At 40.5% G+C, this 17,029-nt stretch overlaps 1 protein-coding gene across 3 annotated transcripts in view; it reads left to right on the top strand.

Annotated features, from left to right (window-relative positions):
• PCNX2 (pecanex 2) overlaps nucleotides 1–17,029 on the top strand; it is a 3,925,748-nt gene that overhangs the window by 382,121 nt on the left and 3,526,598 nt on the right. The window lies entirely within an intron of this gene.

Genomic DNA, 17,029 nt, shown 5'->3' with positions numbered 1-17,029 from the left:
TAATCTAATTCATAAGCGGAATGTGTATTTTTTGTTTATATCAAGACTATTTTTGTAAATTGATTTTATTTGTTTTTGTTATGTATATTTTGGCTTTTATGGTAAATTCTTTTTTATCGAAATAAAGTGAAATGATGATGATATATAATAATATAATATTATTGCAGATGTAGCCAACCATAGCCAATAATATATATATATATTTCTTTCATTGATTTTTTGGATATTTTTAAAGAACCTGTCTTAGTATTGAAATTGTATAAAACTATTTTTTTCTCCAAATATTATCTTTGTATTTTACATGATTGTTTGTGATATTGTTAATTTAATGGAAATGTATTATTTTCGAATAAAATGATGATGATTATGACAAGCTGGGAATGCAAGGTGCCTGAGAAAATCCATCCTGGAAGGCACTCAAACCTGGTCCGATGGTGTGAGCACAATCCTGAAAAGCTCTACCTTTTTTGGAGTCACTTCAGTTCTCGGACAAGCAAGAGAGTGGTCACACACTCTGCCCTCAATACAGGATCAGACATTCTAGACTTCCTGTCAAGACAGGTCTTGACATTTCACCTTTGTTTTACATATTTGTAGCTCAAGAAATCCTGGTTCTCCCCATCTTTCTCTTCAGGCGCAGAAAAGAATTGAACATATGCAGGTTGCAATCTTCATTGGTGAACTTAACAAAAAGCATTTTATCTATACTGTTGGCTACCTCAGCAAAGACTTTGGAAAGACACTTCCTGCTGTGTTTACATCTGCAAGGTACATTGAGAGCATTCTCATCTTTCATCGCCAGGAGCCGGAAAGATAGCTCATGGCCAAGGCATTTGTCTTGGAAGCAAGACAATGCAGAGCAATGCAGGTTTGAATCCTGGTCATGTGCTTGACTAGTCTCTAGTATTGAGCGTTATAAAAAGATTAATTAATCTTCAACTCATTGAACAAATATCAGCACTTGGTAATCCAATTAAGAAGACACAACTGCAGAGTTACAGTAATAACCAACTCATCTTTCATCATCGCCAACTCGGTTGAGCAAAATCCAGCAGTTGGTAAACTGAGTAAGAAGACGCTAATAGCTCTTGGGCTACTCATCTGTTTGTCCTGCAAGACATCACCAGTTCCTCCACTGAGCAAACTGCAAAACATAACTGCAGGAGTTGAACTTTTTCAGAGAACAAAACGCTGCACAGACTTTGGAAGAAACCATTTGTGTGGAAATAGCACCAGTCGTTCATCATACATGAATGCAGCAACACTGGGCGAAGAACTGTCAAAACCATCCTAGTTTGTTGGTTCCAGAGTTATGGATTTCTCCTTTTAACCACCCTTGTACAGCACAGATTGTGTCTGAACATTTTTGACTTTTGACCAGGATTAGTGCCATCACTGAGAATGAGATCTCTTGACCATTTTGACTGCTATAGGTATCAGAGACTGGACAATCATTAGGATCATGTAAACAATAGATTGACTCAGTTGCCATGTCGTTAATTCTATTCACAACCCACTTAACACCAGGTATATTTATTGAAAATACAAAGAGGTACTCCTGCATAGTTTCTCCAGAGACACTCCTGCATAGTTACTACAGAGACACTCCTGCATAGTTTCTACAGAGACACCCTGGCATAGTTTCTACTGAAAAACAAAAGAGGTGATGGTTGGAATGTTTAGAATGAATCTTAACCTCTGGCATTGCACTGGGCAACTCTCCAGACCATCGTTCTTCACCTACGAAGCCATTACAAATGGGGAAACGCCATATACAAATCAGGCTTGGTCCCTCCCTAAAAGGGGCTGGCCAGCCCAAACTGCTTGCTCACATCCCTGCTGCACGAGATCACAAGCATCCCCAAAAATGTTTCAGCCTTGTTGGGCCTCATCAGTGAGGAGTAGCTTGGGTCTCTAGGCCCAGCAGCGACGGGACCCACATCTGGGCATTCCCGTCCCACTTGGGATGACTATAGCAAAATAAAAGGTTGTCCCATGCGTAACACCACCTTTGTAAACAAAGAAGGCTGAGGGGTCTAACTTACCCATTATTATGAATTATTGATCTGGGATTGTACCCAGGAGAATTTGAATGCTCAATATAGTGATCCAAATAGGCCAAATAGTTCCTTTTGTAACGACCATAAGGGATCAAAGCGAGAGAAAAATTTCCTTTTACCACATCAGTGACTTAATGAAGCAAGAGACAATGAACCAGATCTTGAGAATTAAATAACTCTAACCAACTATATATATAAAACGCCCAAAGAAGAGCTTTCCAATAAGGTGGAAACACGCGTTGGGTGACCAGTAAAATAATATTTGTATTGAAAACTGACTGGTGTTTCTGTTTTGAAAATTCATGTATTATAAGTTGACATTTACTATAAATTAGGTTGTGGTGCAAGTAGTTATCTTCTTATTAATTTTGTGACTTTGTGCTTTAGTCACTCACTTATGATCAATGCTAGCCAAACCACTACTAGTAGAATAGATTAGTTCAAATAAAGTGACAACAACTTTTGAAATGTGTGGTAGATAGCTCAATGGCGTCCTAGCCCTTAACTCCAATTCATTCATATGGAAGATGATGTCAAAATGGGCATGCCTAGGGCTTTCATTAAAAGGATACAATTTCTTTATCCACCCCCTGCAGCACATGTTATAACAAATTCAGATCAGATAAATCCAAAACGTTTGAACTTACTAAGGGCACCAAGCATGGCTGCCCCCTCTCGCCCGCCAACACTTTTTGCATGTGCAATTGAACCACTTGCTAAATGATTCAGACAGAGCCATATAGCAAAAGGCATCCAGATCTGGGGAGAGTGGCTCATGGTCTCACTCTCTGCCAATTTGGCTCTATATGTATCAATCAGTAAACCTTGTGAGATAGGCATGGTATCAAGAGATGACACAGACAACAAGGGTAACAGTTTGTAAAACTTTTATTGAACCTCTTTGGGTTGGTTTAACACCTGTCTTGCCCTATATCTAAGGTGGGGTTTTCCCTGCCTAAGTAAACTAAGGAAAGTCTATGTCTGTCAGTAAAAATCAAAAGTCTGTCTGTGTCCAATTCAATGCTTGCCCTCACAACTAACACTAAACATTGTGTAGGGATGTTCTCAGTTAACTAAACAGTGTTTAAAAAAAACAAAGTCTGGTGCTGGTTATAGCTCCTTTCCCCAAGTTCAATATACAGTCCCAAAAATGTTTCACTGGATTCACAAACTTCAACGGGAGTTTACGGTTTTCTTCCCCAAGCTCAAACACTGGTTCTTCGAAATACAATGCTCAACTTGTTCACAATCTTCAACCAGAGCTCAGGGCTCCCTTCCCCAAGTTTAGAGCACTTACTCCTTAAAGCACACATTTCAATTGATTCACAGTATTCAAATAGGAGCTCAGGTTCCCTTGCCCAAGCTTACAGTGCTCACTCCTTAAAGCACAAAGTTCAATTGGTGTTTGACAACTTCTTGTTCGTCAATTCCTTTTAACACTCTCCTGCGGGTTGGGGCTTTCTGGTCAAGGCGAGGTTAACAGACTGCACGGCCCACTCACTACAGGTCACGCAACCATTTGCCCTTGGTTTATCACTTGCTTTCTCATTTGGCTTCTTATTTTCCCAAGCTTTGTTTCTAAGTGTCAGTGGTAGGTGATGCAATTTCTTAATCACCCCTTTCCATAATATTCTATTTTTTCGTCTTTCAATATTAGCCTCTCTTCCTTAACACTTGGTCTCACAGCTTTACGATCATGGTGTTGCTCCCACTTCCAAGGCTCCCCCTTCTGCTGTTCGCCCATAGTTTCTTTATCAAGCTCATTCTTCATTATTCTTGTTTCGAAGAGTTTCGAGAACGTACCAATGGTACGCGACCACTCCGCTACAATGTAATTCACTTTAGCTTTCATGCACTTGCGCACCGGGTTTCTAGTATCACTTGAAATGCACTGGTCGCGTTGCTTCTTCCCATGGCTTCTCTGCTCACACAATGCCTTGCGGTTGAGGTCAGGATCTTACCTCCTGCCCCTCAGACACTCCTGGGTCAGTTCCTCCATTCAGGAGAACAAGCACTGCGCAGCCTCAAAGAAGTGACCAACAATCTCTATGGCTCAGTTCTTCCGACCTCCCCAGCACCCTGGAGACACGGATCATTTGCCCTGCTTCTGCAGACTGTCTCACTCTGCACATCTTCAACTTCTCGGTGTTGCGTCCTCGACAGGTACACTCCAGGCTGGCCCGGCTTCTATGCTGCTCTCGCCTGACAACCAACTGGCTTTACTTCACTTTACTTTGATATATTTATAATGTGCACCAGGTGACCCGGAGCCTTAAGGGCACAGCATAAAGCACAAAAACAAAGGACAAGCATACCAGAACACATTTAACTTGTGAGTCCACGTACATGACTCGGAGAGAGGAGATTACAGTAGCAACCTTATCATATGCAAAATCCCTTCTCTAAACAGGGTCTTCAGCTTCTTTCTAAAAATTGCTGTTGATATCAGTTCTAATAAATCTGGAGGAATAGCATTCCATGCCTTTGGTTCGGTCATAAAGAACAATTATTTCATGACTCAGATTAATTTACAGGGAGGAATATTTAACTGATTCATGTTATCAAACCTCAGGGTCCTGACACTTTAATGGTCAGTACCTCACTCAGGTAGAGTGGGATAGAACCTATTACACATTTATGGGTGATCAGTAACAGGCGGTAATAAATCCGTGCTACAACTTGCAGCCAGTGCAGGTTGCATCCAGCATCTGAAACATGTTCTCTCCTTTTAAATCCTGTGATGACCCTAACCGCACTGTTATGTATAATTTGTAGTCTATTACAATCTGATTTAGCTATGCCCACTAATAAGCTAGTGCAGTAATCCATTTTTGACTCCACAATTGCCCTCACCACCATCTCAGAGTTTGCATGAGAAATGTATGGCGGAAGTTGTGCTAACAGCTTTATATAATAGGCAGTGGATGATGCCAGTATACTTACTTGAGCCTGCATGTTCAGATTCTGATCTAGAAAGATCCCTAAGGTTTTCACTTTCTTTTACGTCTCGATCTTACACCTTGCCACTGAAAAATGATCATACTCTGTGCCTAACCTTCTTATTTTATTTTCAGTCCCTTCTATCATCAGCACTGTTTTTTCTTTATTGAGCACTAGGTCATTACCTACCATCCATGTTTGTATAAGATCATATACTTAATGGATGGTTTGCTGGTGTGTACCAGGTAATGGGATGACACATTGCGTGTTATCCACATAGTTAGTAAAGCTGACACCGTTCTTTTCCAAGAGATTAAAAAAGGGAACAGTGAAAATGTTATATAGGGAGGGTAATAAGCACGCCCTTTGTGGCATGCCAAAGGCCAGGGATACTGGTTGCTCTTCTCCTTCCTTACTACAAACCCTACACATATATCACTTAGAAAAGAAGTAATCCACAGAGCAGCATTATCCAAGAAGTACGATACTTCGTTTAGCCTAGAGACCAGTAACGTATGGTCAACCAGGTCAAAAGCTGCAGACAAATCCAATAGCATAAGTAGAGCTGTCTGCCCTTTTCCTATAATCTGTAGCAACCTCGATTTAAGATCAAGCAGCGCCATTTTCATGGCATGCCCTTGCCTAAAACATGTCTGCCATTTATTTAAAATCAAGCGTTCATTCAAGTATGCCAAGATTTATACAGTAAGTATGCCAAGATTTGAATATACGTCACACGATCTAAAATCTTTAAAAGAAACAGCATATTAGTAAAAGGCTGGTGGTTAGATGCAGTGCTTGGACATAAACCTGGCTTCTTTAGTAACAGTGTAAACCAGGCATTCTTAAGCACGTCTGTGACATAGTTTTCAGCAAAAGAAGCATTGACGAATTTACGCAAAGTACCAATCAGGATAGGACAGCATGCCTTTATAATCATTGCAGGGCAGGGATCTCTTTTACAACCGGTCGTTTAAGATTGGCAATAATCATCGCCAGTTCAGGTTCGGATATAAATTTAAACTTAAACTGGGAATCTTGCACTTTATGTATAGGTACCACCAAATCATCAGTGTTAATGACCCAGCCACTAGTCTTCTTGTTGACCTCAATATTCTCTTTTATCCAGTGAAGCTTCCCAAGCATAGATTCTCGGATCAGTGTGCACCCGACAACATCTCTGATAGGAATATCAGAGTTCTTTTGCTATGGGTTTTCTAATTCCCTCAATATTTTAAACTATTTTCTAGCCTCTGATTGTGCGTTAGCTATCCTGTCATTAAACATACTTTTTTTAGCTGCTTTAACTGCTAGTTTAAACTCCTTCGCTACCATCTTATACGCCTCTTTGTCATGCATGTCCTGCAAGGATTTCCAAGCATGAAAGTATTTATTTATTTTAGCTTTCAATTTTTGTAAATCAGGGGAGAACCATTCGTTACCTTTTCTCTCAATAACCAGCTAGCTTCTAAGGGGCGTCAGGGTATTTGTAGCTTCATGCACAGACTGCAGATAAGCACTGGCAATGTCCTATACTGCTTCCAATTTAGTAACCTCCCGTGCCATAGGGAGTAACCACGGCTTCAGAGCTTCTGGTGACAGGTTCTTTAAATTCCTTGCAGTTATACACATTTCTTTCATAGTCCTGATCTTTATGAGTTTTTCCAAAACGACTGTAAAATTAACAAAAAAGTGATCTGACCATGGACAGGGTGAGACCATCAAATTAGTTGTTTTAATATTGTGTAGAGCAACCCAATCTAGGGTGTTCCCCTTAATATGTGTGGGTGTCTTAACAAGTTGCGCAAAACTCTAAGTTACTTAAAGAATCTTCTAAGGCAGTGGCTAAAAGATTATTACTATAACCAAGAAAAACATTAAAATCACCAACCACCGCCTTAGTATTGGGTTTAAGGATGGGTAGCAACATATTACAGAATTGCGTAGGGATTTCTGGCATAAGAGGAAGAGTTCTGTACACCAAAATCATATTAAAGGTAGTTTCTGCATTCTTACTTATCTTTATGTGCTTTATTTAATTTCCTTCAACACCTGAAGACTCAACATCCCAGACGTCCAATTTGGCTTTACAGATAAGAGAAATATTCCCTGCCCCCTCTTCCCTCTTGTCTAGCCTGGCGAAGCATATCATATTCAGGCGAAATAGCAAATGCCAGGGTCGATCCTGCTGCCTCATAACACCACATTTCTGTAAGTACACAAATTTCCACATCCTGATGAGTGATGTATGTTTCTACCTCTAACGTGTGTTTAAGAAGAGACCTAGTATTTAATAAAAGTATTTTGAGACAAGGGTTATGGGTTCTTTTCTGACACGGGTTCCTGCCGTCAGAAGGTGTACACCTGTGTACACCATTATGTGGGGTGTCCAACTCATTACTATCTCCCTCTTGCTGTAAAATACCATCATTCTGAGCGTTCACTCTGATGCTAGTATCCGTTCCTTCCGGCTTATCTCTGCTGATACCGATTAAATGCTGGTCAACAGCAGATGCATGTGACACCACCCGACTGTCAGAGGATAGTCTGGCCTTCGCAGCCTCTACCAAGGCCAATACCTAGATCATTAGAATAAGAAACTCTTACCCGCAAAGGGGGAAGCAGGCAACAGGCATCACAGAGCGCCATGGACCGGCACAGACCGGCTTGCGCAGAAGCACCTGGACTAGGTCTTGAGGACTACAACAGCGCCAGGAATTATAGTTCCAGTGCATACAGCGTGTTAATATACACATTCAAATCTCAAAGATTTTACAGTCGGCAAGGTGTTACATGTAAAAACAAGTAAGTGTAACCCAAAGGAATAAGTGTTTCAAATTTAAAGATAAGGAGAATAATTTGCTCAACAGGATAGCACATACCAAATTAAAATGTACACTTGTTAAAATCGCTAGAGCCCAATATCTCTAAAAGCTAATAGAATGACACTCTAAGATGGTTAAGAGCCTAGTAGACTAAAAATGTGGCTAAGATAAAATTCTAAAAAGCAGTCAGCATGTTCAATGATACAATTCAATTAACAATCAATTGTTAATCTGCTCTGGGCTCAACCTTTTATACACCTGAGCCATGTTTCAGGTGTGAGTCCTTAGACTTTCTTGCCTGGCCATAGTTAATACAATGAATGGGACATGCCTGACCTTCATCTCTGTATTCTTTCAAGTCCCTCTTCTTCGTCCCAGTACTAGGGTGGTGTTTTCTATGGGAAGTGTTAAATCCTCTTTGAGGCTTCTTTCACTTCTCAGTACTTTGTGGGAACTCATGGGAGAAAATAGGGCATGAGTAGAAATAGCCCATGAGGGCTGCGGGAAGGGAGGGTAAGTCAGTGTTAGGGAAGGAGGTATACAATTTCTTGTCGTTCGGCACCCTCTCCTCAAACCCCAAGGACCCTCCACCCAGGTGATCCTCCCTCGCTTGTCTGTCCCCACGGTCGGGATCCAAAAGCAATGGCCCTTCCTTGGCCACCTGAGCAGTAGATCCCTGGAGAGTGGTTGTGAGAGTGCCTCCTGGTTTCTCACAACCTCCAAGCCATCATTACAGATCTTAAACAGTATGAGGGTTTGAAGGCCCTTAAAATTAATTTGAACAAGTTGGAATTACTCCCACTAGATAAAGAAGCTGACACAAAGATAATGTTTTCTCAAGGTTTGCCATTTCTTAAATGAAAAAGGGAGAGATAAATGCCTATCATTCCATATCCTAACGAGGATGTCCCTACCTAGCAAACTAAACTAAAGAAAGATGGCCTAGTGTCCAAAGGTCTCTGACCTTCACACTAATACATACAACAAAATAACACAAGGAATATTTGGCTGTCTTCAATTCAACACAAAAGAACACAAGTTCAAATCTATAGGTTCTTGAAAGTAGTTGGATTATCTTCTCCTGAATCAATGCATGGATACCTTTGGATAAGTCCTGATTCAACAATGTTCTGTTTAGTTGAATACAAGAGATCTTTTCCTTCAAATACGACTTTCCACTTGTTAAAGTAAATGACTCTTCCATAAGCACTTATTCCACAAATCAAAGCAATTGATGTTTTTCCCAATATCTGTCTTGGTAGAGCAAAAATGTCTCTCTCTCAAAACAGAAGTTCATAAATTAAGGCAATTGGTTTTCAAAGGATGTCAAGTAATTATCAGCATACCATATTTCTTCTTCAAATGGAATATTTTTGTCAGGATAGCACAGCAACTACTTCAGGAAATGCCACACTTATTCTTCAAACAAAATGGTATCAACAAGTTATTTCCATTACACCTCTTTGTCGCAATTATACTACTTCAGAACAACATCTTCATTCCTAGTCCACTCACCTGGCAGGACTAACTACTATTGATCCCTGTTCCTAGTTTACTCACCTGCCAGGATGTAAAACTATGGTTTTTCTTATTGGCACTATCTGCTCCATGATTCTCCACACCAGTGTCCTAGATGAGAAGTGTTGAACAATGGCTGCCCCTGTTTATAGTCTTGTGACTCTCGGCAATGTGGGTTACAGGCCTCCCCCAGTTGGTGTCCCGTATAAGGGGAGTTGCACCCTTGTCACCTCTGTGTTACTTTTTTACAGCCAATTGGCTGCTGACAATGCGGGTTACAAATTTCCCCCAATTGGTGTCCCATATAAGAGGATGTGCCCCCTTGTCACCTTTGTACTGCTTTATTTGTTGGGTATTCAATATTATGGGTTTCTGTAAAATGTCCTGCTCGGAGCAGTCCAGGGTCACCTTTACCATTAGGGAAACTCACTTGTCCTCTTTGGCATCTCCGTTCCCCTTGCTGATGCAGCGGTGGGTCTCTGGTCTCTCTTCAGCAGTCGCCTGTCTTCAGCAATCTGCACGGTTGCTTCGGAGAGCTCTGCCAGCTCCATTGACCCTCCGCTGCCTCCTGCACACCAAAGCGCAGCACGTATGGTTGGGGGCACATTCCACTCTCAGCTGGGCTTCTCTTTCCGATACCGTTTCCAGCTGTGCTTACTCTGCAATGTGGCAGGCCTTCATATCTCGCGTCGGCATCAGCTGGTGTTCTTCCTTCACCTTCTGCGGTAAACTCAACCCAGCTACTGCCTCTGCTGCAGCTACTCCTTGAGCATCTCTCTCTTGGCTGGCATCTTCCCTCATCTGCAACTCATTCCTGAGTCTAAATATGCTGCTCAGGTGTTTTGGTCTACAACAACTACACCGCACTTTCTGGTTAATGGCATTGTTGATCCTTACTAACTCTGGGCCCCTCTTCCTCGCCCCGTACCAAGGGCATTATGGATTCTGAAGTCCATGATGGTTTTGGGGTTTTGATGTTTAATTAGTTTGGATTGTTGTGTGAAATTAAAGTTGTTAGAGTTAGGGAATGTTGTAAAAAAGGTTTGTGTTTTAACTTTGGGTTTAGGACCTCTATTTAGGACGTGAATATGACAATTAGAGGGTATTTTATTTAATTCCTAAACCCCCAAGGTACACATCTTCTGGTTACATGACTGTTCATAGCTTGTTCTCTGGGTAGTTTCATAGGAGAGACTTGTACAATGACAGTATGCCATTATGTATTTGGGGATGAGGGAAATCTCATCTTCAGAAGAAGATGAATACTGCGTCTCTCCCATGGGAGTCACCACTTCCCCCTGATATTCGTCTCCTCCCATGTGATCCTCCCGTCTGATCCCATCCCCAGTGTTAGGATCAGGTAGTGGCTGCCTTTACCCGGCCACACAGAGGAGTCTTTAGGCTGGGGTTTAGTGATGACTCTGCAGATTCATCACAATAACCTGTGAGAGGAGAATTGCAGTGGTGCCAGGATACAGCCAAATATTTAAGTATATCAATTGCCATCCCAGCAGAAGAGATTCATGAATACAATTGCAACTCTATGCATGACAGTAGATACATTGATTGAACTACCTCACTCACTTTCGGATAGCATGGTGGCCAAGTAATGCTGATATAGTTAACAAGGTGAGGAAGGAGAGCTCAGGGGCCAAGCGATTGTCTTGGAAGCAAGACAACGCAGTGCAACACAGGTTAGAATCCCGATCCTGGGCTTAGAAACCACTTGCTGGTATTAAGCGTGTTATAAAAAGAACAATTACAAAGACCTTCTTCAATCAGTCCCCAGGCCTATGTCACATATTTTACTCGTAACCAGGTAGAACAAAAAACATTCCTCCTAATACCCCAGCCAATTAGGATGCAAAGCTACATTGGCCAGATGATTGAGCAAAATGGGGGAGGACTGCCGTCCAGATCACCAGGCTGAAAAAGAAACCCAGTGGGGTCAAAAAGTAACAGCATAAAACCCCAACGCAACCCCCCTAAGAGGCCCCTGATTACCTGAATATTAATGCATAGAGGAGAAATCCAAACATAGAAAAAGACAAAGGGCAGAAAGGACAAAATAAACAATGGAAAAAGAAAAGATAAACACACCCCAATGAAAAAAAAGCAGTCGTAGAAAAAGAAAGAAAAACTGAAACCTACCCAAACGGCAGGAGGACGAATCTAAGCAAGTGAGGGAAAACAGGGTTCAAGAAGTAACGCAGTCTCATAACTCCAGAATGTGTTCCAATAATCCACAAAGGTGCTCAAAAATTCCAAAGCAGACCCAAAGATAGACTCGTGCATTCCATAATCCATAGCTAAATGTCACATCCAAAGTTAAAGCTATGAACCCTAAAGGGCAATCCAAAAGCAAGCCAATGTTTAAGGCCTCAGGTAAAAAAAACATGAAGACAATCCATAATGCTAGACGTTAGTAATAGAAAATCCAGTAAGGAGGTCAGAATGCAGCAGCAGATGAAACAATTCAGAATATGGTCCAAGATCCAGAAATCACAAAACGTGGTCACACGCTCACTGTGCTGTAATGGCACAACAGCTGAGAAGCGAAGAGCGGTACACTGCTGTTTTTCTATCCAGCGAGATCTGACTGCGTAACTTATTGGGCATCCTACGTGACAGTGGAGAGCGCCGATATTCCGTCTTATGCATTCTCCTGGGAGCTGCTGGGAAATGCAGTGGTGTGAATCTCTCAGCCGTCATGGTAAGAACCAGGGTTTCAGAACAGTAGGACGGGGGATCCTTAAACCTATTTAGTAAACTCATAAGTGGAGGGCAACAACCAAGGGTGAACATGAGTTACCTAATGTTCCATTATGACTGGGGCAACCAAACCATCCCATTATATGTTCTTTTACACGGCTGGGAGGATAGCTCAGGGGCAACACGTTTGTCTTGGAAGCAAGTCAATGCAGAGCAACACAGGTTTGAGTCCCGGTCTTGCGCTTAAACACTGGTCTATGGTATTAAGCGTGCTATAAAAGATGTATTACTATGTAGCTGAACCAGCACAGCAGAATCCTGGTTCCAAGGCACAGACAACTCCCCACATACTAGATGTGAACAATACCTAAGCGGGGAAACCCCTAACATTAGCTGGCACCGCAACCTTACCCCCTAAGGGACAAAATACCCTTGCAATCACCAGATGGGCGTGGCATAAAATCACAGAAACCCTGAAACAAAGCCACTGCTTCCTTTAAATATCAAGTGATGGCACACCCCATCCCGGAAAAAATCAAATATTGAGAAATTATGGAGAGCCATTGGGATACTCACATGGAACAACAAAGTGCATGAAGGGGAATTCTTCAGGGTAGAAAAGTTCCTCTCAATAAGCAGCAAACAGCTTATCCTACTATAGTTAGATTGGCCCTTAAGAAGTGTTTGCCTAATTTCCCAGCACCTGCACCAAAATGGGACATAGCTAGAGAAGAAGCAGGCAACAAAATACTAAGGTGAATGATTTCTAGAATACACACACACACGTAGAACGAGAGACATAGCAGCACACACTCATCCTTAAGTAAGTGGAACAGGCAATTATCAATAGCATAAGAGGACGGCCAATAGCATGAGAGCTGTGCTCTAACTATAGCCATATCAGTAAGCACCAGATTTGCACTGATAAACTATAAATTCATACACAGATTATACTATGGGAAGCCGTTCAAGTCAAAATTACACCTTTGTGAATGTGACATATTGAAGTGAATACAACATGCAGTGAAATTAGTAAAGCATACACTGAGATGACTATAATACGTATTGAAATGAGTATGACATACACTGAAATTCATACTCATTTCAATACATGTTATACTCATTTCGATAAGTATTATAGTCATCTCAGTGTATGACTTACTCATTTCACTGCATGTTGTATTCATTTCAATATGTCGCATTCACAAAGGTGTAATTTTGACTTGAATGGCCTCCCATATTATACTGCACACCAGCTCAGAGTTCTGAATAAGTTGGATGACTGCCCCAAGTGTGGTACCCCCCCCTGCTGACTGTGATCTGTGTATGTTCCAAATGACCTTGTCCTTGGGACAGGTTATAAAAGAGCTAGGACAGATGCTGGGGCAGAGCATCATGTCATCCATAGCCGGGTGCCTGCTGGGCTTTGATACAGAGGAAGAATTGCATAATATAAGATTCACAAGACTGTAAATATTTCTGGCTAGAAGATGCATAGCAACACAAATCCCCCTCATTGGAAGACTGGCTGAAGGATACGATGCACATCCAATAAACAGAGAGAGATTACTGCAATCTCCTCACTATGAGATCCCGCCTAAAGGATATCTCTGACTCATTCTGCAACAATACCGTGAAATAACAAGTAAGTGATAACGCAACTCATGACTGATGTAATAAGGAATTGATGAACCTCGAAAGAGCCGGGTTAACATTGTCATGAAATAGTAGAAATACCACCCATGGAAACAACAGGGCGGACCATAAATGGCTGCATTCAATTTGCAAGAACTAAGATGATATCAGAGTTCTGTTTCCTTTAAAATAAAGTGCTGCAGCATGGTTGGGGACTGTTGAGAATGTTTATGTGAGTGGTATTGTTATTTTCTCCAATACAACATGTATGACAGATTGTATCAATAATCCTAACTGGGCATGCGATCGAAATGGAAAAATAAAACCATGTTTAAAACAATTGACATAGTGGCACCTCTATATGGCGTTAGTCCATAGAAATCCTTAATGTTAGATTATAAATGATTACTGATCCAAGAATTGTTTCAAGCTCAATAGGAGTCACTACTTTATAGATCACATTGTGACTTTATTGCAAAAATATCTGTTAACACATGCCCAAACGCCAACACGTGTTTCGACCGTACTCTGGTCTTTCTAAAGACTGGACTGTTTACAAGCAATTGTTTCCAAAAACATATAATAATCAACATAATAATTGCAAGTGCCAAGCAAAATATATTCATGCATAACGTTAAGATTGTCACATAATGCAATAAAGATCAACAGAGATTGACAGGAATACCCAATAAGAATATAAAGAAAGGAGGACATAAAGGGTTGGCAAAGGGATGGATAATAAGGGTAAGGAGACAACAACAGGAAAATACAAATGTTTACAAGAAGTATGTCGCATGACAGTATATTATATCAGTTATGAAATTGTACATTATACAGTGACTTGTACTTTGCTGAAAAACCCACCTGCTAGTGAATCCAAACACCTAATGAGAGGTACTCTCCCTATTTGTATATATACCACTAATATAAATTCACACCATTACTGTGTTAGTAGTGACCTCTGGTTAGGTCAAAGTTATTCTAGAAACCTCCATTAAGAAGACGAGGACATATACATCAATAGCAATTAACTAATTGTTATCATGCATTTCACACTGGCACATTTTCTGTTCATGTGATATCAGCTGAACTGATACTCGAGAATGTCAAATCACCATTGTGACTCTTGCGATACTTCCACCATCAATTAGCTTATTATTAGTGCCATTATCAATTGAGACCTTTTTCGCTGCTCTGCTGCTTACCTTATTTTCGAGTCAAACTTGTATGGGAACAGTTCCCCTGCATAGATTTATTAGGGTTTAAGATGCTTTGTAAGGTAAAGGTAAAGGATATAACATGCCTCTTCAATTTCATGTTACATTATTCCTATCAGTTTGCAACATTGCATTGTAGGATTGTCCACTTTCTCCATTGTTCTGCATTATACTATATAGTGTATCCTTATAATCTGGAGTGCGCCTTATTGATATTCTGTGCCTTATCATTACAATTGTGTCATTTGATTCTGTACCTCCAGATATATTATGTGCAATGACAACAGAGAATATGTTCCCTCCAGTGCACGTACTGGTTCAGAAGATGCTGGTTCACATGAATTTAGTAATAGCTGTGTTAAAGAAGGACTTTTTGACGTACTGGCGTTCCACGTGCTGTTAGACACAGGCGCCATATTGCAATTGGAATAAAAAAATATCGAATCACTTTCGATGTGTTTCAGTGTTATTGTTTTCGTTAATATCACTGGATACCGTTTATTTTCAATGATCACACCATTAAGAGACACCATGATGAATTTTTGTTAGGTTAGCCTTTCAAATTGCCCCGTTCTATGGAAGCACCGAGTTTTATTGTGGTACAAGCTTTGGCACAGCATCCATATTTAACCTGTATCTCCCCATGTACGTCTCTGGCTAGGATAAGTGGATCCATCAAAACACAGAGGAACGGTGAGAGGAATCCTTTGCAGGGGGGTTTAGATTGCTTTATCTGTATTTTATTTGGTCCATGGTTCTAGATCACTTTTAGATTGTTCTTGGTTAACACCCATAGAAATCATGGACCTTTGAACAGAGTTTGTAACCCTTTCTACCGAATGGGTTATCCAACGGTTGGTTTGTATAACCTCACCTATCCCCTGGCTTACCAATCCACAGCATCATACTCTTGATTATGATTTTAAATGTTACTGGACCACAATATCTATAAAAACATTGTTGATTGGTTGTTGGCACTTTAAACATTTTAGAAGAGTGGGATGCAAGGTATCAACCCCGATCCATTATTGCTAATATTAGGAACTGTCCATTGCTTGACCAATTTATGTTTTAATGCTCATGTATTATCTCTGCCAGAGAATACATATACATAATTTTTAAACATGAAAATGATGCCATTAAAAATGTGCTTCTATTTATTAGCATAAAAGTCAATATTTTGCAAGTGCACACACATATTGGATTAGTGACAGAAATGTGTAGGAAAGATATTGATAGCGTCTATTTTTTATTATATACATAAGGTTAATAAGCATTGATTTATAGAAACACCAAGTAAGTATACCCAGGACAGCACTGCTGGCCAATAGTAAGCCTGTCGGGTGCTTAGGGGCACTAAATCAAGTGAGACAGCTTTCCCGAGAGCCTTTCATTGGGTATAGAACTATTTTCTGCTAAAGAACTTGCCACCCACAGCCCCCATGGGCAGTTAGTCAGCTTTTGCAGTGGAGGTTGGGCTCTGGCATTCAGGGTATGATGTAAATTATGACATGTCCTTATTGTGGGTATGCTGGCATAGAGTTTCATATTGCAAAATGGAATATTATTGTGGACACCATCAATGCATGGAGAAACAAAAAATTAAAAATATGTGTTTTATCTGTGCCCATAAAATAGGCTAAAGGTTTGGTACACTGGGGCCCCTTATCTGTATGTCTTACTAATACAATTGATTGGTGGCATGTGTAACAAATATGCACTATTATTCCACTCTACACATTGAAATTGTATTTCAAAACAACATGTTTTTTTTTTTAAGTTAGCACACTTGCAATGATAATTTTGCTTTGTGACATCCACCACTGCTTTAAATTACTTATGGCCTTTCTGTGCAAATGGGTCTGTGTATGCTTCAAGGATATCATACTCATTTCTATTCATCTATGGGTCTCACACCTAGAGCCCACATAGCCCATTGAGAGCTGCCTGACAAGCCACAAATAAAACACAGAAAACGTCCTTGTCTGTTGTATAATGATGGGAAATAATATTTAATTGTGTTACCATATTATGTAGCTGTAAATTAAAACAATTTCTTTGAAATTATGCTAGTGAAATCTAATAGGCATATACCTTTCTACCATGACACCTCCTTATTTCA

The sequence above is a fragment of the Ambystoma mexicanum genome, chromosome 4p, assembly GCF_040938575.1.
Source record: "Ambystoma mexicanum isolate Mex_15411 chromosome 4p, UKY_AmexF1_1, whole genome shotgun sequence".
NCBI classification, from domain to species: Eukaryota; Metazoa; Chordata; class Amphibia; order Caudata; family Ambystomatidae; genus Ambystoma; species Ambystoma mexicanum.
This window is presented reverse-complemented; position numbering and strand designations above follow the sequence as displayed.